The sequence below is a fragment of the Struthio camelus genome, chromosome 25, assembly GCF_040807025.1.
Source record: "Struthio camelus isolate bStrCam1 chromosome 25, bStrCam1.hap1, whole genome shotgun sequence".
Lineage (NCBI taxonomy): Eukaryota > Metazoa > Chordata > Aves > Struthioniformes > Struthionidae > Struthio > Struthio camelus.
The window spans coordinates 3,399,285-3,422,193 of NC_090966.1; the positions used below are offsets into that span (position 1 = coordinate 3,399,285).

The 22,909-nt window shown below is 45.2% G+C and overlaps 1 protein-coding gene and 1 long non-coding RNA gene across 3 annotated transcripts in view; both read right to left on the reverse strand.

The window, feature by feature from the left end:
* LOC104144763 (acid-sensing ion channel 2) overlaps positions 1–22,909 on the reverse strand; it is a 549,773-nt gene that overhangs the window by 512,603 nt on the left and 14,261 nt on the right. The window lies entirely within an intron of this gene.
* Positions 1,251–8,552, reverse strand: LOC138062217 (uncharacterized). Its single transcript, XR_011136311.1, has 3 exons — positions 8,310–8,552; positions 1,710–1,888; positions 1,251–1,365 (listed from the first exon to the last, which is right to left on the reverse strand). It is a non-coding gene; the product is annotated as an uncharacterized lncRNA (long non-coding RNA).

The window sequence follows — 22,909 nt, forward strand, 5'->3', positions numbered from 1 at the left end:
CCTCCTTTGGTTCTTGTTTGGCAGTTGCTTGTTTGTTTTCCTGCTAGGAAAGAAAACAAGTGATAACTCTTGTCTTTGTCCATGAGTGAGGAGGGACATTCCCAAAGATCTGTGAAGGACAGACAATACACGTACACAGCCAAAGATGCATCATGCTCCCAGCTTCTAGGTGGTGCCGCAAATGACAACAGACTGCGAGAGTCAGTTGATCATTCATGGGACGAAGGCAGCTTACATGTGATAGGGAGAAACAAAGCAGCATCCAGAAGAGAGAATTCCTTTCTGAAAAAAGTCCTCTACAGTTATCATCAGTGTTCATTCACAGCAAATACTGTTTGCAAAAGATCTAGATAAATAGTCTGTGCTTCCAGCCCATTCTGTACTGAACCAGGGGAAACTAAATTTTTCCCTTCTAACTCATCTGACAGACATCTGAGCAGAAAAGAAAAGCAGATTGCACAACATCGCTAAAGGATTCTCAGCCACCTAGACTAGCTAATTCTGCAGGCTACATGCTCAGCCCAGACAGGAAGACAGTGCTACAGGAGTAAAAGGACAATCTGAATGGGAAAACCTGAAAGAGAGCCAGATATGCCTGCAACTATCAATCAAATATCACAACCTGGGAGCAACACAGGTGACATCTTACAGGAAACCAGTTTCTCTTGTGGACACTGCAACTGAAGCACACACACTATGAGCCCATCATCACCTTGCAGAATAGCCATGCCAGAGGTCCTATGACAACTGTTGAAACGAAGAACAGAGCAATATATTCAGGAGTATTCCAGTGTTTGCAACTTGGTGGCAACCTAGGCCAGAAAAAATGATGTTGAGCAGGTGTGTTTGTCTGTCTGTCTAACATCTTGGGGAAAGCTTTCAAATGAAGATTTAAGTCTGTTGTACAGCGGCCATAGTTTCTGGAAGCAGGTGGAGGAGGTCTTGCTTTTGGCATTGTACCTTTCTTAAAGAACATAAGATGGCAGCTGTTTCAGGAAATAGGGAAAGAAGACATCCAAAGGCTGTCTGAAATCCAAAACTGGGTCTAAACTTCTGTCCATGAAACACACACATTGTGAAATGATTCTTGCTGAGGCCATGAGACATTCAGTGTTGTATGTGCTCTCCTCCTCATGCAGTCATTCCTGAACCACTGTTCTCTTCTCATGGGCAATGACTGAGTAGGTGGCACTTCCTGGGCAATGCCTACAGTAGGAATACCCATACTGACATCCCTCTCTGGGATGGCTGGTCCAAGCTCTGGATGGTGACAAGTATCGTGTTCAGTGCTTCTCCTTCTCCCTGCATGGCCACACCACATAGCTGTGGTGTCTGATGATTCAAGTTACTTCCATCCAGGGGCAGCTGTGGAGAAAGGAAACACATGACACTGACATAATCCTTGCTCCTCCCATGACAACATCCCGTTCTGCCTGGCTTGGGGGGTATCCATACTTAAAGGGTCATGATCTCCTTTCCCTGTGGCAGAACACCTTTAGCATTCTTCCCTTCCATCTCTTCTACCTCACCGCCCCCTTTCCCTCCAGGTCAAACAGCATTCAAAAGATTCAGGATGACCTTATTAATGCTTAGGCACTACCATAGCATTCTGGGCTAACGCAGGACAGACTGCAACTGTGTCCCTGAGACACTCCATGGAGAGAATGACAAACACATCAAGACTTAACTTCTCCTAGGATATACATTACCGCACACACTCTGCCTTTCACCTCCTCAGTGGGCATCAGGACCTCACTTATGGACCTCAAGCTGCAGAATAGCTGAACCTTCAGAAGGAAGTGAAGAGATGGACTGCCTACTGGCTCTAGCATTTGCTGAGGGGGTGTTTGGCTGTTCCTGCCAGAAGCAAAAGGTGCTCTGCATGGACCTGTTAAAAAAGAGTAAGTCTGGCTGTAAAAAGGCATTTCACCATGATTGTACTGCTTACAAATGAAATTGAGGAGAGGTGATTTCTTGCCAACACGTATGCAGAAAGAAGAGAGCTATTCTAATGTAAGACTAAAGAGGATAAAAGTTATTCCCAACCAATTATTTGCCCCAAATGAACACAACAGGATAGTGAAGCTGTAACAGCATGTACCACAACTAGAACAATCCAAAACAGTGTTACTTAAGTGAGAAGGTCCTACCAACACCGCTCAGGAGTAGAGCCTGCCAATCACCTCTGAGGCAGAAGGTTACGTACTCCACTGTTGCGGTTATTTCCACAATGCTGAGAAAGGCATGTTGTCACACCCCTTGAAAGGTTCCCACTACCAGTGCCTGTGGTCCCTATGATAGCAGAGAGGAGACCAATAAGAACTTTCTTGGATCATCAGCTGCAATCAGTGTTGGTGACCAATTGAAGTGTATGCATGATATTTCTATAGCTCATTTGCTTCAGAAGATGTGAAGTTGCCTTCTGCTCTTCTTGCCAGGCTGCTGACATCGTCCAATTTGTTGCAATATGGCAGAGGTCACAAGGAGGGTCAAAGACTCCAGAACATGCCCAGAGCCCTGAGGCATCCTTTTCTGCTGGGAATCAAGTAATCCAGATGTTGATATGTCTGTGGACAGTGAGATGTAGGAGATGGGAAGGTAGTCAAGATGTCAGTAGCTATCATTGCAAGGAGCAGAGTCTTGTCTCAAGAACATAATGGACCATCTGTCACCTTGCCTGGAAACACAACATTGGTGGCAACCCAGATGGATCACAGGCCAAAGAGCTGGAAAAGGGTGATTGGACCCAGCTGAATGGGCTGGTCATGGAATAGGTTATAAGTCAGCTTTAGCATGGCATGTTTGTCACCGTCTCTTCTTTTAAACAGTCCAGCCAGGTATGAATCTCATTGTTCTCCCCGACAAACCTATGTTTGGGCAGATTTGTCTGGCACTTACCCTGAAACAAATCTGTTCTTTCCTGGAAGCTAGTGACATGGGTCGGTGACTTATCGTCTGGCACTCACCTTACAGACAGCAGGCTCAATGACTTGTCACCAGCACTAATGCAAGACAGATATAGCCCACCCAGTGAAATCAACTGTGGTCACCACAGAGCTTCCCAATCTATGATAATACAGGGACCCTGCCTCAAAAATGAATTACAGTCGAAACGGCGTGGCACGGCTGATTTGTTTGGCTGCCTCATGGAACTCAGGTGAATCAGAAGGGATGGTAGTGGTAGGTAAGGTGTTTCTTTCCCTGTGGGGCACACAGGCCATGTGCTTCCTGCCTAACATTTATGCTCATAGCAGGAGCATCTCTGCACCTCTGAGGTTCAGTTTGTCCTGTCAGATCTTCCATAAGGTATCCCTAAGCTCTGGGCCAACTCTGCTCCTCATATTGTCCCAAAGTAGCTGACTCTGCTTATTGCTTCTGGGTGATACTAGTCAGTGATACTAGTTGATCTTGTACAGGAACCATATGAGAGATTTTCCCATGAAACTTAATACTGTTCCCACTCCCCGGCCTCAGGTTCTTCCTATATGCCAAGTGTGAAAGAAACATTTCTATTTTTAGCTTTGAGATTGGCAAGAAATGCAGTGTATGTATCATCTGCATTACAAACAGGCAGGTAATAGCAGTCCCTAATCCTAGGCCTTCATTGCATTCTGCCTATACCAAGGGTTGCAGACCTTGGTACTTAATCTAGTTACCTAGTCATCTAGCCATTCTTCCAAATGCAGATAAGCTGGAACAGCATTTGAGTTTTTTCAGGAGAAAGTGCTTCAGGGATTGGGAAAGCTTTACATAGGCTGGGTTCAATAATGTCTGTGTTTAAACTCTGGCATGCTTATTATTCTATCAATTTTCTGCATTCTCCCTTTCTGAATTTTATTTTCAAACTGGGAGAAATCTTTTTGAAGGTCACGGGGAGGTTATGTTTTAAGATGTTTGCATTACATAGCTTCAGGCTAAGTTAAAATTCCCCTAATGATCATAGCTCTGTCTTGACTGGGATTCATTTCTTCTGCTATCTTTATCTCATACCTTCCTGAATCCCCTTAGAGCTATGATACAGCTCACATGGCACAACACCAAGGACAGAAAACACTTTTCTCCCTCCTTTTTTTAACCTGCAACTGGTTTGTTGTCTCTTTTCTTCCTCTTCTCTCTGCCTTCTCATTGTTTCAAGTTGATAGGAATGAGCTTCCCAGCTCAGCAGTCAGGATACTGGTAAAATGCAGCATTCACTTTATTCTAGAGGAAGCTGGGCAGGTTTTGTGTTATAGAAAACCTATTCCTTTTTCCAGTGGAATACGAAGTTCTTTGTAGACCCCATCTTTCATGCCTGTAGCCTTCCAGCTTCACCAGATTAAGGCAATGCATTTCACAAACTCATGAAGCCCAGGCCAGGTTACTCTAGTGTAGATGATTTGTGCTGGTTCACCAGGTGTCACCTGTGTCATCTGTCAAGCTATCACCCCTGACTATATTCAGCAATTAAATGCTGGCACTCTGCTGTGAGAACAGAGGATTAACTGTAAATGGGGAACACGCATTGAGCCTTCCTCCACGGTGCCTGCAGCTTCAGCTCAACCTTCATCTCTTATCATAAATTGCTTTGATTACAGAGCCAGAGTCTGTCTTACTGGTGAAATGCCTTTGGAAAGAAGAAAGATGCTGCGCACTAATAAATAACAATGACTTATGTTTGTATCCGGGGGCTAGCAGGGAGCTATATCCACAAATTCAATGAACAGGTGCAATTTGCATCCTCAGAGCCAAGTACATGAAACAGCCTACAACAAAATTAATGACTATCAAATGCCCAGGGCCTCTCCCGGGACAAGCAGGGATATGTTGTGGTTTCTCTCTGGGTTTAAGCCTTTGACTGAGGAGGCTGTCTCCACTCTGATGTTTATAACGGGGGCTGCTGAACTGTATTTACAAGGACGGAATGAACTGCAGATAAACTGCTTCTGTATTAGTTAAGCCTTGAAATAAAATCACCGGATAATAGGCTGTTATGGCAACTTATTGCATGGGACAGCTGCCAGGACCCCGATCAAGGTCTCTCGAGGGCTGTCACTTCTGGACCTGCATTAGCTGCCGACCATCAGCTGATGTCTCACACAACATGGAGCATCCCTATCCAGAAACGACTTGTGAGCACTGCCACGAGCTCTCCAAATGGGCCCTTGCTGCTTCCATTGCAACTCAACCCCCTTTGTCCGTCTTCACTCTCTGCTCATGCTCTGCTGGGATTAGGCCCTTCTTCTTGGACGTGGGGTCCCTTCCAAGCTGTGGGTGAGCCTCAGAAGTGTCCATGTAACAGGTCTCTTCTGTAGCTGTTCCAGCTCTCCAGGCTTCACCTCTTCTTGTACATGTGTCCCACTCATTCTGGTGGAACACAGTTGCAAGTGATCTGTGTGCTGAAGGACTATACTAACTTTCCTATTTATTCCCCCCACCCCCGCACTCCTGCCAACTGTGGCCTTAGCCAGTTTGTGTTTGGTAATTATTGGGTTGGTAATTATTGATTTCAGTGGCAAACAGTCCCTACCAGGAAAAGTCAATGGTCATTTTGCTCACTGCTTGTTTTATTGCTGTTGCTAAAGATTTATTGCTAGTGTCAGGGCAGTGTATTCTGGGTGTTCTCAGACATACTGAATAGGAGCACTCCTCTTGCACTGCTCAGATGAAAAAAGTGACATAGGAATGGAAGAACATCAAGTCTCAAACCCTGATACTGCAAGCACCTGATAGAAACTTCACACTTCTAGCACAGTCATAATGGGAGGGAATCAAAAGGGATTTAGACCAGGTTCATGTCCTAGAGAGAGTCAGTTCTGCCAGTGTCATTCCTGCACTTTTACCTCATCTATTCTTAATAGATATACTGGGTCTATCTACTTAACAGACTTAATAGACTATTCTCGGGCCCTGAAATACCTCACTGAAGTGCTTCATTAATGTATTATCATAATTTACCTGACACCAAGTCTGAATCTTCCTTGCTCCCATGATGATTTCTTCCACTGCAGTTATGGAGTACCCACCACCTCTTTCCTGTCTGCAGTGGCTTCTTTATGTATTTTCAGAGCTTTATCCTCTCTTCTCAATTCTATCATGTCTAAACTAAGGAAGGTCAAGGGAAATCCACTTCTTGTATGATTTCTTGGATGTGTGATCAGAATTTTTCTGTATGCAAGTGCATTAGTATTCTTCCATCCCTATTTGAAATGCTTTACCTTGTTCTGCCTCTGCCCTTATCCTAGTTCAATCACAAGTGGTGTCCTACACTTGTCCCCAGGCCAATGATGACCCTGGTTCTCTTCTGTCTTTTCTAACCAGTGTCCTTTCATCGCATAGTGGAAATAAAATAAACATGAGCACAGTCGTAAAATACAAATGAAGAGGATAATGTGATTTCTAAATTCAGTGATAGTCATCAAGACTATATTGGTAATATTAGTGTTCTCCATCTCAGTTGTTATGTAGCTACCATTACCACTGATATGGAATATTAACCCACTCCTGTAGTACAGGAGGGAATTTATACCTAGACCTATGCTATCATACTAATTTATGATGTGTGTATAGTCTGCCCTTGAGTTGCTTGCACTCTGCATCCTCCAGTAAATTTAGAGAGTGAATAAAAAACAGAAGAATGGTTCCCGTACATGATGTAGCTACACTGCACCCTGAAATAAAGCAGAATGTAATCATGTAAATCTGTTAACCGTTCTGGAGCTAAGTGTAATTTCTGTAGCTTTAATGCTTTTTCTCCCACAAGCAAAAAAAAATTAACAGACTCCCTGTTCTTTGACGTGCTTACACTTCTGTCGCCTCCCTCACACCCTGCTGAGACTAGAAGCAAGACTTTGACTAGTTCATCCTGGCTCAGTGTCACTAGTACCACCAAAGAGATAACACGAAGACACAGATGAAGAGCAGAGCTAGCATCAATATATTTTGAGATGGACTACTGTGCAACATCTGTAGGATCTGGCAAATGTAATTTCCCAGGGCCAAGTAGAAGACTGTATCTGCACCACAAAATAAACATATTATGACCTGTTAACTACAGGACAGCTTCCAGAATATGTCAAGACAATGTTATTAGCTAGTTAAATGCCAATATCAGCAACACAGATTGCATGAGGATGCAGGAAGAGCTCAAGATGCCAATAAATCCCTTTGAATCACAGTTAGCAATTACAGCGCCTTAGCACCAAGGGGACCCAAGTATATTTTAAGCACACAACTGTGTAGCTTGGGCAAAATAGACCACTTGGTAGCTGAACATGGCTAACTGTCCTCCATACAAACTCAGAAATACTGGGGGTCATCTGTACCATAGCCTCCTCTCCCAGAGAGTATGTGCTTTAGTGCAGAAATGGCTTAAAACAGTTGCAACTCACAGCGAAGTAGGCTGTAATCTTCCGTTTCCCAGCTTTTAGAACAGGGCACTGAAACATCACTGAGACATGCACACAGACATGCTCTCTGAACCTTCTCTGTGAGACATAGCCACCATCAGTACATGCGAAAGAAACAAAATTTAAACCTTAGGCCTAAAGGCAGAAAACAGCCCCATTTGCGGGAGTAAATTGGAAAACTATTACGCAGCGCAGGGAAAAAATTACAGTAGTAGCCAGTAAGGAAGACTTGCCTTAATCATCCCATATTAGCTCAGTGAATCGGAAAATCATGGCAAGTCTGCCAAAGAATATACTGCCCAAACCTCGTATCAGCTGCCTTGCTGCATAATATTTAGCTGCTTGGACAGGCAAACGCATTGCTTCACATAAACCATGCCTCCCAGAGAATTACAGTCTCTTATTTGTCATGCCAGGGTGGGAGTGTGGGGGGAGAGAATTAGAAATAAATGCTACAAACGCTGTCTGTTGTGGATAGGGAGTTAGTTTATCTCTTCAGCCCAGAACATAAAACCTACAGCTGCAAGTGGAAATGAGGGTTATTTACAGAGCATCATTCTTGATGAAAGTCTCCTAGAAGGAGCAAGGAAGATGCTTCTTCTTCCTTACAAGTCTGACCCTTGCCTGGTGTGGATCTGGGAAGAACAAAAGCATGGGATCCTTGAAGGGAGGGAAAAACTAATGAGCTCTCGCAGGAGATGCCTTCCCAAGGCTGCACTCGCAAATTTACATTGCTTTTCACTAAGGTGTTATTAAGGCCCTAACGGATGTACCTAGGAAAATAAATGCCTTTGTTGGGGAAAAAAGCGTAAAGGGCAAAAGAATCCCAAAGCCAAAGCTTAGGAAGCCCCCAGCGGCTCATGAGGAAAGCCTTCCAGGAGCCTGGATTGCATACTGACACGTACCTGCCCCCCTCATACATACCAGTATATCCAGTTCAACCAGGTATTTATCTCTGCACTGCAAGTGGGAGAGCTGCAAAGGTTTCACAAAGGAGCAGGGCCGTGCAGTTCCTCTGGCCTTGTACCCCTGCAGTGGCTCCTAACCTGGGGCTCTTGCTCCGCACCACAGCGGTTAAACCCTCAGGCTGAGATTCAGGGAACAGTTTGCTCTATCACAGATCTCTTGCAAAGCCCCTTCTCTGTCATAATTCCCTCCCCACCCCCCCGACAAAAATGGGAAGTCCTCCCTTGGGGCCAGAGGGAGGGTCATGGTCCGCTAACTAAGAATTTACATTCACATCAATCCTATGTTAATAATAGCAACAGTTAAGATTCAAAGTTTCACCCCAGTGCCTTCCTTTGGGGGAGCCTTTACTTTAAGGTGGTAAGCTTAAAAATCAATCACTTTCCTGAAGCAGCTTCAGACCTGCTGGCCAAAACTTGCTTCTCGTGATGACTTGTCTGCTTTCACAAATGCTTGTTGTCAGAGGAGCCAAGAGCTGGAGCCTGGATTTCCTAACGCCTCGTCAAAAGCAGTAACCACCAGATGAACCCAAGCTTGTGAATCAGTCTGTGGGCAGGAATAATAGTGCTAGCGTACCAGAAAAAGGAAGTTCTTGGCAATTGCTCTTGCCTTTGTGGGTGTTCCTTCTTGGGCTTTCTGCCTGGGCACCTTCAAGAGCATTACCATTCACCGCTCCTCCTTGCACCGTGTGTGTTTGTAATTGCATAGAGGCTCTCTCCCCAGCTAATTAAAACATGAGAGATCCCAGGCTTTAAAAGGCTCATAAGCCTTGTCCACTCCCTCTAGTGCCTTCCATCCAGGAACAAACTCATTCAGGCAGTAGGCACGTGCATCTGGGATTAGGATCCGTTCAGCTGAAAACACTGCTCTTTGGAAAAAAAAGAGCCCATTTCCTGCACATCGATATGACCTGCAAGAATCAAGCTTACAGGCATTGTCTTCTGTTTTATGAGAAAACAGTTCGCTGTGTCTTTGCATCTGTGAGCTGGGAAATATGATGCTATATCTCATGGCAAACTGCTCTTTAAATTACAAGCTGAAGTATACTGAAGCATACAAAACACAGGTTCTTTCATTTTTTTTAAACTGAGGATTTTAAGAGAGAACCTATTTAATATTTAACTTTCCAAGAGCTAAAAGAATGTGCCTTTCACAATGCTTAGCCAGCTACTCTCATGAGAGCATCGCAACTTCTAAAAAAACTTCCAAAAATCTTTTATAGAAAATACCTACTTTTAGAGAACAACTTCAAAACAGGCATTGCTATTCTTATATATAAAGAACTGAGACCCAGAGACTGTAAGGGACTTGTAGAGGTTATTCACAAAGTCAGAAAGAGTGAGATTTTGGGAATGCGCGCAAAATGGCCATCATCACTCTGCAATCTTGGGATGGAGCCTGCTGCTTTCACAGGCTTCCCCTCAACCGGACTGCTGAAAAGCAGCACTAAATTCTAGCAGGGGAGCCTTGGAGGTGCCCTAATCATTTCATTTCATCCTGGGTAACGCTAGGAAGAGGTTGAGGGAACAACCCTTGATAGAGGAGTAGATAGCTTCAATCTAGCCCCATTCTCCATATTTTGCTACTCCTGAAAGGAAGAAAAGTCTTTGTTGGAGCTTTGCCATTCAGCTGCCGTAATTCAGGTGTCAGCTAAAGCAGAAGCTTGAACACCCGGTCTCAGTGCTATGTCTCAGCTCTGCTCTGTCACTCTGTAAAGTAATGCAGTGGTACACACACATGAGCCTTTCACTCACCTCAGCCCAGGGACCTGGGCACCATCGTAACTCTTATTCCTCCCAGGAAACTGGGGTATAGAAGGGGACTTGGGCAGAGCTCTCAGATGAGACAGCCAGAGCTCAGGAGTCCCTACCTCTGCTTCACCGCTGCAAATCCCAGCTTCTCTGCAATTACTGTGGCAAATAACTAAGCACAGTCCCAGTCGGCTCCTGGCAGTGTCATTGCGCAGAGGAGCGTGTCTCTGACCGTTTCGGTTCATCAAAGCTCCTACTGTGACTCATAAAAGTCAGATTCTTCCAGGATCTCTTACACTCCGCCTCCCTATATGCCTCTGCCTGGATGCAGAATGCTTGCTTGTTTTTTACCTTTTCTTTGGGCTGCTTTATAGCATTCATGCTCCATCCCATAGCTGACTGAGCAACAAGATGCATTTCCTACAGTAGATCACTCCCGAAGTGGTTGGGAGCCCTGCTAGAAGTGTGTTCCCTAGATGCATTCCTGGAAAGTCCTAGTCATGCTTCCACTTTACACCATTGTGCCTTAGTGGAAGAGAGAGAGAGTGCTTGCTTCCCTCACACATAGACTGAGAAACACTGGCATTAATTTTTCCAGGAAAGGGGTTTTTTTAAGGTTATCCCTGCTTCCGGGCCAAGCGGTATGCAGTAGGGGAGGAGAAGGGAAAGAGTTCTCCATTGTGGAACCAGCTCTAGGAAATTCAAGCCTCCTTCTCTTTGCTGCAGCCCCATGCTTTGTTTTCAGAGCTACTCAGGGCAAATTAAAGAGAGGGAAAGAACGCAGGATGTTCCTTCCTCTGTGCAGAGGGAGAGACACGGAGAGCTGACAGTGACACACCACAGCTATCAATGCTTTCGACTGCTATTACAGCATAGATGCATCGATGTGAGCATGAACTTACACCCTGGGCCTCCTACTTTGCTTTCCTCTCACAACTCCCTTATCCCAATCCCCTGTACTGGCTGTGAAACTTCAGTATCTCCCACCCTCTGAGCTCAGAGCATGGATCCTGGAGGAGGAGAGAGTTCTGGACACTACGCGCTCCCCTGCTTGAGCCATAAGGATCTGCAGGCGGGCATGAGTCCCAGCAGCGGCCCACAACCTTATCCAATGAACCGGGCACAATTTCTAACCCAATAAGATGGGCACCAGGACCAATAAACTGGAAAGGTCTGTAGAGCCTTTCTAGCGCATTGCAGGAAGGACCCGTTTGCAAGATCTTATTGGGTTTCCCAGCCCAAACCAGTCATGATTTGGATAGGCAAATCTGTGTGGCTTCTTAAACAGCCCTCCTCTTCCCCCTGCTAGAAGCCACCACAGCATGAAGAGGTGTCTGCTGTCTCTTAATACTTCAAGCTCCTTGCCTTGTTGCTAATTTTTCCTCAGGTCTCCCCTGGGGCCGCCTCCTGCCTGATAGAGACATCATCAGTGACCCTACAGATACCAAGGGACAGCAGAACAGATTGTTCAGGAGTCTCCATATGGCTCTCATGTTCAGCTGCAGAAGGCAGCCCTGACAGCTGCAGTGTTTGTGACCACGTCTGAGCCCAAAACTGCTCTGGAGAGTTCTACCAGAGCTGAACCAGACTGGATGAGCCTCGCAGAGGTTTTTCTAGGGAGGCAAGATAGCTGTTTGCCTCTCTTTCAAGTATCTTTCTGCTCCATTTATCCCTGGCTCTCCAAAGTTCAGCAAAATCTCTCAGTCGTTCTGAAATCAAACATCCAGAGTCCAAAGCTAAGCAAAATAAATTCCTCCTGTCCTGCACTGTCACTCTGAGTGGTTTCTACCAACAAGGAAAAAGTAGTCACTAATATCATAGGGTCTGTGTGTATGTTTGTGTATTTTTTGGCACGGGCTTTCCGCTGCAAGGTTGCTGTGTGCCAGGTGGGTACTGGCTAGTGGATAGCACCTGTACTCACGGAGATCCCTCTGGTGGCTCCCTAGAGCCTGCAATGGCCCTGGACTGGAGGCTGCTCCCTCTCAGATGGTGTGTTGGCCCATGACACAGTTGGGAATTGGCAGGCACTGGGTGGAGAAACGAGCAGAAAACTCTAGACAGGAAGAGCATTTTCATCTCATTTCTAACGTTTTGGCGTGAAGCGTTGATTTGATTCAACGAAATCAGCTTGGGGAGAAAAGTCTAAATGAATCACCTTGACTTTGTTGTTTACTTTCAGAAAAATATTTTATTTTAAATAGTTAAAACATTTCCAACGTTTCATTTTAATCTCTTTCATTTTTAACATGCTGCTGTGCTGAAGTGATGGTATCGGATAATAACAGACACATATAATGTGCAGTAAATATGCATTTGATAATATATGTGCATAATAAATCCATTTAATATCATACTTAATATAAACTCATTATAATATATAAAGCCTAACATAACACAAAATATCAAGATCTGTAACATATATTTTTTCATATTTTATGATAATGCAGATGTAAAATGCAAACCAGCCCCACATCAGTGTGTGAAATGCACGCTACAGTTATTATTTTACATATTTTTTGTTTTGACTTATTTTACTGGGGGCCAGGGGGTGGAAGGTCCAGATTTCCTCGGCAGGGAACTGCCAGCCTGAGCTGTGCGCAGAGGATGCTCAAACTTTCCCAGTCTGTTGGCAGGAGAGAGCACCTAGACCGAGGGCGGTGCGGGACCAGGAGATGGGCTGCACGGACAGGTGAAGCAGCTATGACTGCTGGCTATCATCAGCCCCACTTTCTGCCTCGTACAGGAAGCTGAGCTACATCACAGAACAGAAAACCAGCAATTGGGCCTGACAAGCTGAGAAAAACAGGTTTGACTGGGCTGCAGTCCAGCAGGGCAGGAACCCCTCACAAAGCAGCAGCGTTTCCAAGGGGAAGCATCAGGCGAGGCTCTGAATTGGACCACCCCAGCTGGAAGATCTCGACTTAGAACAGCACTCTTTTCAAGGCCTGTCTAGACAGGGAGAATAAATGGCTAATTGCTGCCTGGCCAAGCAGAGCTGTACTAGCTCTAATCTAACTGGCAAGGGCAGCGGCAGCGCAGCCCGATCCGGGGAACGGGCTCGCTGGGGATCTTAGGTCTGCATCCCATTGGCAGCCTATCGGTCATATCCTTATGGCTGCCTTATGGCATATCCTTACCTGGTGATATTAAGCTAATGCAGCTATGCCTCCACATCCTACAGTCCCACCTCAGTGGAGAGAGGCTTTGGGTTTAAACTTAGGTGTCATTTAAAAGCATCTCTGAATAAGAAAACTTGCTCATCCAGTGGGAGAAAGCATATAGTGTAGAGTAATAAATAGTACATGGGTCCCTCACGTGGAGTTTGCCTCAGACTTGCGTTCCTCAGAGAGTCAATAAATACTATTTTTCTGTTCTCTTCTGTGTTTCTGTTGAAAGGTAGGCAGCTCTGGGAGAAGGGGAAGTCACTCAGAGGTGCTCCGCTAATCTGCTTTTACCTCCTCCTCCTCCTCTTTGCTCCTTTTCACTGCCTTTCTCGAAAGCCTGCGTACTCCAGCGCTGCCGGGTGAGCGATATCAGACAGGCAGCATTGCTGCCAAGGTCTCCCGGAGGGTTGTAGATGCAGCTGGGTTTGGGAAACAGATTGGCTTAATGGGTTAAACTAAATACAGATTTTGGAGCGCAGAGCAAACAGGGCAAATTGCAGCTCAGCAGCCAGCATGCCTGCCGCTGCTGTCTCCCATGAAAATGAAGCAGAATCATTTTGCTGCTGGGAAATGACAGGAGACAAAATGTGAATTTCTCTCCACGTTAATGGAAATGCTTCCCTAGAAACGGGTTTGAAACTTCCTGGAGCTGCTAAAAGGGGGAATCCAAAACTCACAGTTATTAAGCAAATGCCTAAAGTCACGATTCATTAATGTAGCCTTTCAGGTTCCCAAAATGCTAATGAGTTGTTCAGAACCCTAAACTGCCGATTAAGTATGTGAGCCCTAAAAGGAGTGCCTAGGATGCCTGTATGCTGTTAACAGGGTGTCAAAAAAACTTGGGATTACTTAATGAGACATATGAAGGGGGATAATTAGGCCTTTGAGACCCCAGATCCACTAACAAGGTGCTCAGGGCTGTGATCCCACTGATGCTTCTCCAAGTCAATTTTTTCGGAAGCACCTTGCAACATTGAACTTCTCCTCCCATGTTTCTCTTGGACTGTCCTCATACCTGCCTGTGTCCATCCCTTTACATGGTGGCTTGTGACCCAAAGTGTTGTCCCAGCTGAGTGTAGCATTTCTTCTTTGTTTTTCTATTGGCTGAGTCACATGCATCAATAAATGGAGAGTAACTGTTGAAAGCAACGCTACGGAGTAGTGTCACATTGGCATGAATTTCATTCTCTCTGGCGTATGCTGGGGTAACTTCAGTTCCACAAAGCTGGGTCTACTTTAAATCTGGCTTGATTTTGTCCAAACAGAAGTTGCGTAGGAAGACAAAGAGATGGAAGTAGAAGCTTTTGAAATCTGAGTCTCATTTATTGGTCAAAGGCTCCTGCCCACAAGCAGGATTCAGAGTTGTTTGAGGTTTGCTCTTCTGTTTGTTCCTCAGTTTTCCTGACACGTCCTTCCTGAGCCTATGCTGTAGCCTTGGCTTTCATGGCAAAGAAGAAAGGAAAGCAGTCTCTATTAGTCATCACATCATTTGCACAACCACCAAATGGGAGAAGTAATTAACTCGAGCATGTTTATCTACAGTAATTATGAATTTGCATTGCTCTCTTTATCAACAAAGTAGATTGGGCTGCGAGTACTCTGAAGTATTCACATAGTCCATGCTTTTTTATTTTTTTATGAGTCCTAGATCTTTAGAAGTATCACATTCACTCCTGGTCTGTGTACATCCTTTCTGTCTCTCGATATGCTCCTGAAGATGTGGGCCTTGTGGGATTTTCACTAGGAGGCCAAACACATCCAAGTCAGATAGAGAGGGCAGCTATGGGTAGCCTTTGAGCTGGTTCTTTACCTGTGTGCAGTGGTATATTGACATCAAGTGGAGCCAGTATGGCATGGTCTGTCCCAAGGGCTGGCTGAAGGTCATCTGGGCATGTTGGGGGCCACATTTCCAGGTCTGATCTCTGGAAAGACAGCAAATCTGGTCTCCAGACTGCTCATCAACATGCAATCAGTAGACCTCTGTTTGCTTCAGTTCTCCACCTGGGCTATGGGATAACAATCTCATAGTGGGAAAAGATGGTGAAACGCTTCAATGCAGAGGTGGCTGAGATTGTATTTGGATTTTAAGTGAGATTCAGCTGGACTACGATTTCTCCCTGGGATTTTCTGCTCTATCGGCAAGAAGTGTCAATCCTCGTGGCTGCTAGGACTTTACTGTAAGACTCCCATTCAGAGAACTCCTCTTTCTGACACTGCAGGCTGTGTGTGTCACCTAATACGCTCTTCATTTGATTCGTAGCTTGCTTCCTCACCTTAGATTGTGTTGGAGGCTACTGGTATGTGGGCAGGCTCTGTGCACCACATAGACTCCCTAGAAAATGTTGCCATGAACAAATGTTCATTAAAAAGCAATGAATGTGAATTATAACTGACTTGTAAAGGTGCTGGAGAATTGACAACATATGCATACAGTCAAAACAAATGACCTGGAACGCAACAGTAGGAGATGGAAAACACTATTACATCCCAGTCTGACACATATCTTAGGGGTGTGCTGAGATGTTAGCGAGGGCAGAGTCTTCACGCTTTTGTCCTGCTGCATTTTCACTAGCCTGAACCTTTTTCTGCTGACCAGGAGAGGTGATTTCAATGTCCAGATGAGCTCCAGCAAGGCCACCCCCACCCTTTCAAGTAGCATACCTGCGCTGTGTACCAAGCAGCCAGCCTAATTTTACTTTCTAGTCTCTCTCTCCTTACTGGCTGCACTAATTAACCAGAGCATCCCTCCTTTTGCAGTCAGACCAGCTGAGATCTAGTTGATCTGGTCTGTGAAGTCTTCTTTATATCAGCTGATCTCTGAAGTCTTGCCCTGGAGATGAGCGAAGCATTAGGTGAACGTAACCAAGCACCAAGGGGTTTCCAGGGTACCAGGCCTGCCAGTAGCATCAAGTGGTGTTAGCAAGGTCATAGCTGTCCTTGCTTGGAGTAGAGCTGTTGAACACAACATTTTGAATTCAAAAGGAGACTTGCCACAGCAAAATAGATTCAGACCAAAATCCCAGTCCTGGCACTGAAATCAAGAAGAGAGGAGGGTGAGCTGCACATTCAGCATAAAGCTAAGATGCCAGTCCCAGATTTGTGAGATATTATCGCCCAAGTCAACAGAAAGTGGGTCTTATTTATTCCACACCTGGACCTTGTTTTGTTCTAACCATATGTATTCCTGAGTCATTTGAGGCCAGATTTCTAACTCGCTCACCCTCTCCCTTCAAGCATCTCAGAGCATCTTTTAAGGAAGCTGGTTGGCAATTTAAGTCTGTAACACAATCCTGAATAGGCACGTTTGACGTGGCTTCACGTTTGCCTGTGAATGTTTCCATACAGCTCTAATTAATAGCAACAACAATCACTTTTTAGCCGTGGGAAGGGAACCCCTGTGGGCAGAGCAAGAAATTCTCTATCATCTGTTACCACAGCCTCGTCTCCCTAGGAAACCTTAGGGCAAACTTCCAAATTTCTTTCCTCTTTTGCCGTATATTCCAGTATGCTCTGCAGCCCTGCAGGGAAGCCATGCTTTGTAATGAAAGCACAGTGCATTTGTTCTCACTTATTTATAGGATAATAGACCAGGTGCTCTGTTTCACAAGACAATAATCAGAGTTCCCAGGTGGATGAAATCAAGACCAAGTAATTCATTTCTGTGGAGGGAGTATATTACTGTCTTTTAAAATAAGGTTTCCATTTCTTTATGTCTGTTATATTATGAGTAGTGGAAAGCTGTATGGGTCAGAGTCAATCTAGCTGATGCTTTCCCCCTTTCTCTCCCTTGCTGCTCAGAGATCCCTTAAATCAGACAGAAAATTATATTATTTTTAAGCAATATAGCACAGTGACCATCTTTCTGATCCATATTTGTACCATGTCTAGTAAAACAGCATTCCAGGGGCTCATAGGTACTATACCAATACAAGCGATAAACAAAAATCCCACTACAACTGGTGTCCTGATTTCAGTCAGACTGTTATCAAAACCCCCTTGAAGTTCTTGCCACCCCCGGAAGATGAAAACATCGAATAGTGCTCAGGGCTGCCCTTGGCTGCAGCGTTAACATGCAAGTGAACAAGGTTTAACAGATTTTTCTGCAGTGCAGGTGTCTCACTTACGTTCTGGGTAGTCTTAGCAAGCAAAAGGAACAGAAGCTGGTTCAGCCTCCACACGGGATCCTCCTGTGGTGCTGAACAGCAAGAGTTAACACCTGATGGACCTGCACTAGGACGGACTAAATGTTAATAGCTCCATTCAGACACAGCTAGGGCTTGTGTTAACCAGATGTCCTGATCTGACAAGTTCTCTGTTAAAACCCTCCTATGGTCAGGAATCACAGGATTCACACCATGTGCCTCCAAAAGCTGAGGGGGAAAAGCCTTCTAGGAGATGGCTGCCCTTTCCCTGGTTTCCCAGGTATCTCACACTGCTGAACCCAGATTGGACATGCCTAACACGTCAGGCTGGTGGCCAGTGTTTTCAGACCATCCGAGACCTGAGTGTAGATCTAAGCCAGCTCTTTCCTTCAGTAAAGGAAAATTATGGTGTGCATCCAGCTGGACAGGTTCTTGAGCACAGCCTCCTCCATTACCAGCAGCCACATCATATAATCCCATCTGTAGGGGATGATCCTGTTTTAAAGCTTGCTAGGCTTTTTATTGCCATTATTCCTACTAAGCAGTTATTCCAGAATTTCATTCCATCAAGCATTAAGAAAAAAAAACTTCTAGCTTCCAGCATAAAGTTATCTATGACCATTTTACACCTATTTGCTTCAAAGCCGCACCATCATTTCACTTAAATAGCTCCGCTTCCTTCTCAATGCTTATCCCCTTGATGTGCTTCTGCAGAGTAATCACAGCCCTTCACACAGCCTTTGCTTTGCTAGCTTAAACGAGCTCAGTTCTCACAATCTTCCCTCCTAGAACAGGTTCCACTTTTCCTAAATCCTCCTCACAGTCTCTCTCTGTACCTGTTCCAGTTTGAGTTCGGCTTCTTTTGAAAATACATGACTAGAGCTGTTCATTCTGCAGTGGCATTTACTACTGCTTTCTCCAATGGCATTTGCATATCCTGATCTCTACAAGAAATAACTTTGCAAAGGTCCTTGGCAAGGTACACAAAGTTAAAGCAACCACTTAAGAAAAAAAAACAGTCAGGATTTCTGCCTTACGCTTCTCATAGTTTATATATCTCCACAAAACTTCTCAAATACGGACTGTTCTAAGACGCCGAAGGTAGTTTTTCACTGCCACCTCGGACATATGTAAATGGTCTGAGTTGAGGCATAAACTGGGTGGCGGTGGGGAAGGGAGATTTTGTTTACATATGTATTGGAAATAGAGATTGTGATCCCATCAGGCAGAAGGCTTGGGGAGACAGATATGATTAATGACACAAAGGTGGAGCCGAGGCTCCTTGGAGCCAAGGGCAGCAGAGCAGGGAGGAAACACTGAACTGGGGAGAGAGGAAGCAAGTGGGGAAGGTGATACTGAGCTTGGGAAGGGCTGCTCAGACGACAAAGTTGTGCTGTCTGTTGGGACATACCCAAGTCTGAACATGGCTCCGTGTTGTACTATCCTTTTTCATCGTATGGAAAAGAGTATCCTCTTGGGATGAGCTTGGAGAAATTTTCACAGCATTTTGGTGGCATTAGGAAGGATGCTGTTTCTTTGCTTGGGCCCCTGTGTGTCTGTTCCCAGGCATTTGTAAGTATTTCATGCCCCGCCCTTATGCGGTGGTGTTGTCATCAGTTGGCCTGGAGGCTTCCTACAGACAGAAGATGGCTTTGCCAAGGCTGGTTCGGCAGTACAGCTCCCTGACATAGGCTCCAAAATGCTGTCACAGATGTAACTGTGCAAACTAACAGAAACCTCCTCTGTGGAGCTGAACCTGCACCACTCCGTGAGATTCATGCAGGTGAATTTGGTTTCTGAAGAGGGCAAAAAAGCTTTTGCACTGCACTCTGAGGTCCTAAACATCATTGTTCCCCGTTGAATGTGGGTTAAGGGAGGAAAATTGTTGTACATTTCCCTTTGGCTCCTTTGCAGCTCTCATAAAGGCATATAAAAACAATAATGATCCACTCCAGCATTTGGAACAGTCAAGCAGTGATGAATGAGCCCCAGTAAAACATTTTTGTCTTTGCCAAGGGCGCTCTGGATTATGCTTCAACCTGTTTTAACCTCAGCACTTAACCTCCTTTTCCACAAAGTTGCCACTGCATGGCAACGACCATGATGGAGCTCAAAATAACAACATAAAGAACTGGATCCCTGAGAGGAGAGGAATATTTGTTTCATTGCTAGTTTTGTGTTTTTAAGAAGTGTAATTTATCCACTTGCTAAATTCCAGAATTTTAAAGAGACAGGAAGTTAATTCTGTATTACTAGTCAGGGAAGAAGGAAACCTATGAAATTCAGCATGGAAGTATTTTTTTGATGATGCTCTGGCATGAAAAGTATCAAGAAAGAATAGAGCTAAGCATTATTTCCAGCAACTGAGGCTCAGACCTCCAAGGTGTTAAAAGTCCCTCACCCGCTCAAGCTCAAATACTTTCTTGGAGTCAAGTGGGCAAGATCACACTGGAAACAGAGCAGGCAGTTAAGTTGTATCTCCCAACCCTGAGGTTATCAGCTCAAACCATTAGGCATGCTTCTCCTCTTGCTCTTCCATGGCCATCTATACAATACAATTTGCAGAGACCTCCCAAAATTAACCAGTATCAAAAGATAAGAGACTAGGTTACCAGAGCAGTTTAGATGCATTCATGCAATGCTGAACTTCAGGTAATGTTCATGCACCTCTGGAAAATGTGTTAGCTTGAGGAAAAGCCTTATGATGATCCAGCTGTGCTGTCTCTTGTTTTACATTTCCTCTTCCTCCTTGGACTCAGACTAAGATTTGCACAGGGCTTCTACCGGCAGCAAGCCTCCCCAGCTCACAGTGCCGCCAGCACACTGTTCACACCTGGTGCAAATTGCTCCAAAGAAGCAAAGGTACATATGACAGCTCGTTTGTGCTTGTGAAAAATGAGCTGATCATGTCAGCCTGGCCCTAGGGAATATCTCCTATTGCAATCCGTTGCCTACATCTGGCTCCTGCAGCAACAAGAGTGAACACAAGAGACAGCAGCCTCCCTGATCACAGCCGGCCCCGGCACTCACCTCCTCCCCCTACCTCTCCTCGCTTGCACTGGGAAGGTAGAAAAAACCAGCACTGAGTGACTGGGAACTGTCTTTCAACTCAGGAATACACCTGCTGATGCAGCAGGACGCAAGTAACTCCTCTCCAGAGCAACCAAGCTGAATATCCTGGGAACATGGATTCCCTCTGGAGTAGCAAGCATCGTATCCCTTGAGCTGGGGCTTTGGTGCATTATTGCTGTAATGCTCACAACAATAAAATCATCCTTTGCATCACCTCATCATCACAGTCCTTAACAGTTTGGTGAGACAAGATACAGCACCTTCGCTCAATGTCATATTGACGTGGCCTGAGGCCGACCCCTGGTTGCACTCCCAAGAGCTAGAAAGTCTCGAGCCTGGATGTGCCCGAACAGAAAGCCAAGAGAAACTGTTGCAAGCAGGACCACAAAATCCTGCAGAGACATGGCTCTTCTTAGGCGTACAGCTTAGAGGAGGGACAGACAGAAGATTTTCTTAGCAAAGAAGCTTAGAGGCTGTTTTCAGTTTTCATTGTGTTTAGTGTGAGGCTTTTTTGAAACTGTGGTGAGGCTGTTTTGAAAGACAAGTGTGATTACAAGAACATGCCTAACTTACTTATACTATTTATTTTTCCTCCTGATAGAAAAAGCATGGAAGAAGTAGAATATGCAAGCTAAAATAGCTAACAATAACAGTCTTAATAATTCACTGACACCTCTTCTTCAGGTTTCCAGACTACTTTGAAAGTGGGGAATGTGCATGTATCTATCTGATTTGCAACAAAATAAATGCACAACTCATTTCTCTATCCCTGGTGACTAAATTGCCCGTTCTAGATCTCTAGAACTGGCTTGCTGCATGAATTCACCTGTTGTGGCTGCACCTTATTTTAACCCCCTGCAAGGGGTACCAATGTAGATTATTTTGAAACATGGGGGAAAAATATGCTGCACTTAATTGTACCGACAAACAGCCGACGGCATATAAAATGGAGGAGTAATCTTAGGCTTAGAAAGAGCCCTCCACATTTAACAGCCTTCCAAAGCGAACGAGAGGCAGTTCAGCACCTGCAGGCTGAACAGCATTCCTATCTGAGGTTTGCAGAGCTAGGAGTAGCTGTGGATGTTCAGGTTGCCTGACTTGCAAATATAGTAAGCAAGGCTACCTAAACAGTTTCTGGGTGAAGATATTTGTAGAAAAATCTGTCTGGTTTTAATTCCTTCCAAACAGGAATGGTTTATATTCTTACATCTCTGCACAAAATCACAGCCCACACCATTCTCTGAGGCAGACAGAAACAAATCCCCTCCCATATTTAATTTTTAATCGATTTTAAAAATAAATGTTTAATAATAAACACGAACCAGAGAGACAATCCTTGCCCCAAGGAGATGACAAATGTTATCATCAATATGAATAGAGATGTGCAAACAGTGTACTGGCGCGATATTACGGAGGCTCACAGATGGGCTGCTGTGATGCTTCCTACCTGTGCCCTGGGGAACGCGATGCAAATGTGCACCGAGCTCACACATCCCCAGTCCTGCAGTGTGGGTTCAGAGCTGCCTCTGGCTCATGGGAGTTACACAGTCTGAGCTAGTTTGTTGGAGGGGGAAAGTGGTCAACTATGAGCTGGAGCTGAAAGGGGGAGTGTTGAGCTGGGAGTGGACCCAGGTGAGATAAAGCAGGGTCATCCTTGTATGTGTTTTTGGCTCCTCTCCCAGTCCTCCATTGGCTTTGCATGGCCACGTCTACATCATCTTTGGTGATGAATGCCACGGAGTGCAATCTGGTCCCTAGACTGAGCTGTGCAGGGCAGCTGCCAGCCATACTGTTTGCACTGTGTAGGCCATGGAGCAAGACGTCTGCCGCTCAGCGCCCCTGCTTCCTGTCCAAGGAAATTAGCTGTTGGCTTGCTTCAGATGGGAGTCCAAGAGCTAACTACCATGGATGTGATAGGAACAAACTGGGAACCAGGGCTCTGAAGAGGGAACCAGACTGACCTCAGAGAAGCACCCACAAGGGTCAAGTCCTCGGGCCCACACTTTTGCTCTACTTTTACTTCTTATGTCCTGCAGGCATTGTGAAAGAACACTTTGAGGAAGTCCTCTGAGCAGAGAACATCCCCAGCTGGTGGAGGGCAATATTTCTGCTCGCAGCCTCCATTGTGAAGGGTGGAGCAGAGGGTGCACCAGGAGCAAGGCTGAAGGGCTCCATCCAGCAGCTCTCTGCCTTTTTCCCCCTCTTTCAGAGGGCCGTGAGAAATAAAGTGCAAAAGAAGTCACAGGCAAGATGATCAGGCACTAATTAGGCCTGCAGAGCCCAGCAAAAGGTGTTAAAATGGCTTTAAACTCATATTTTTCCCTCCCCTTCTCCAAGTTGAGGAAGGGAGAATCAAATTCATACCATCTGTTTGGGCCTCAACTTAAAATAAAAGGATGTCTCCGTTCTCCCAGCCCCTCTTCTGCGTT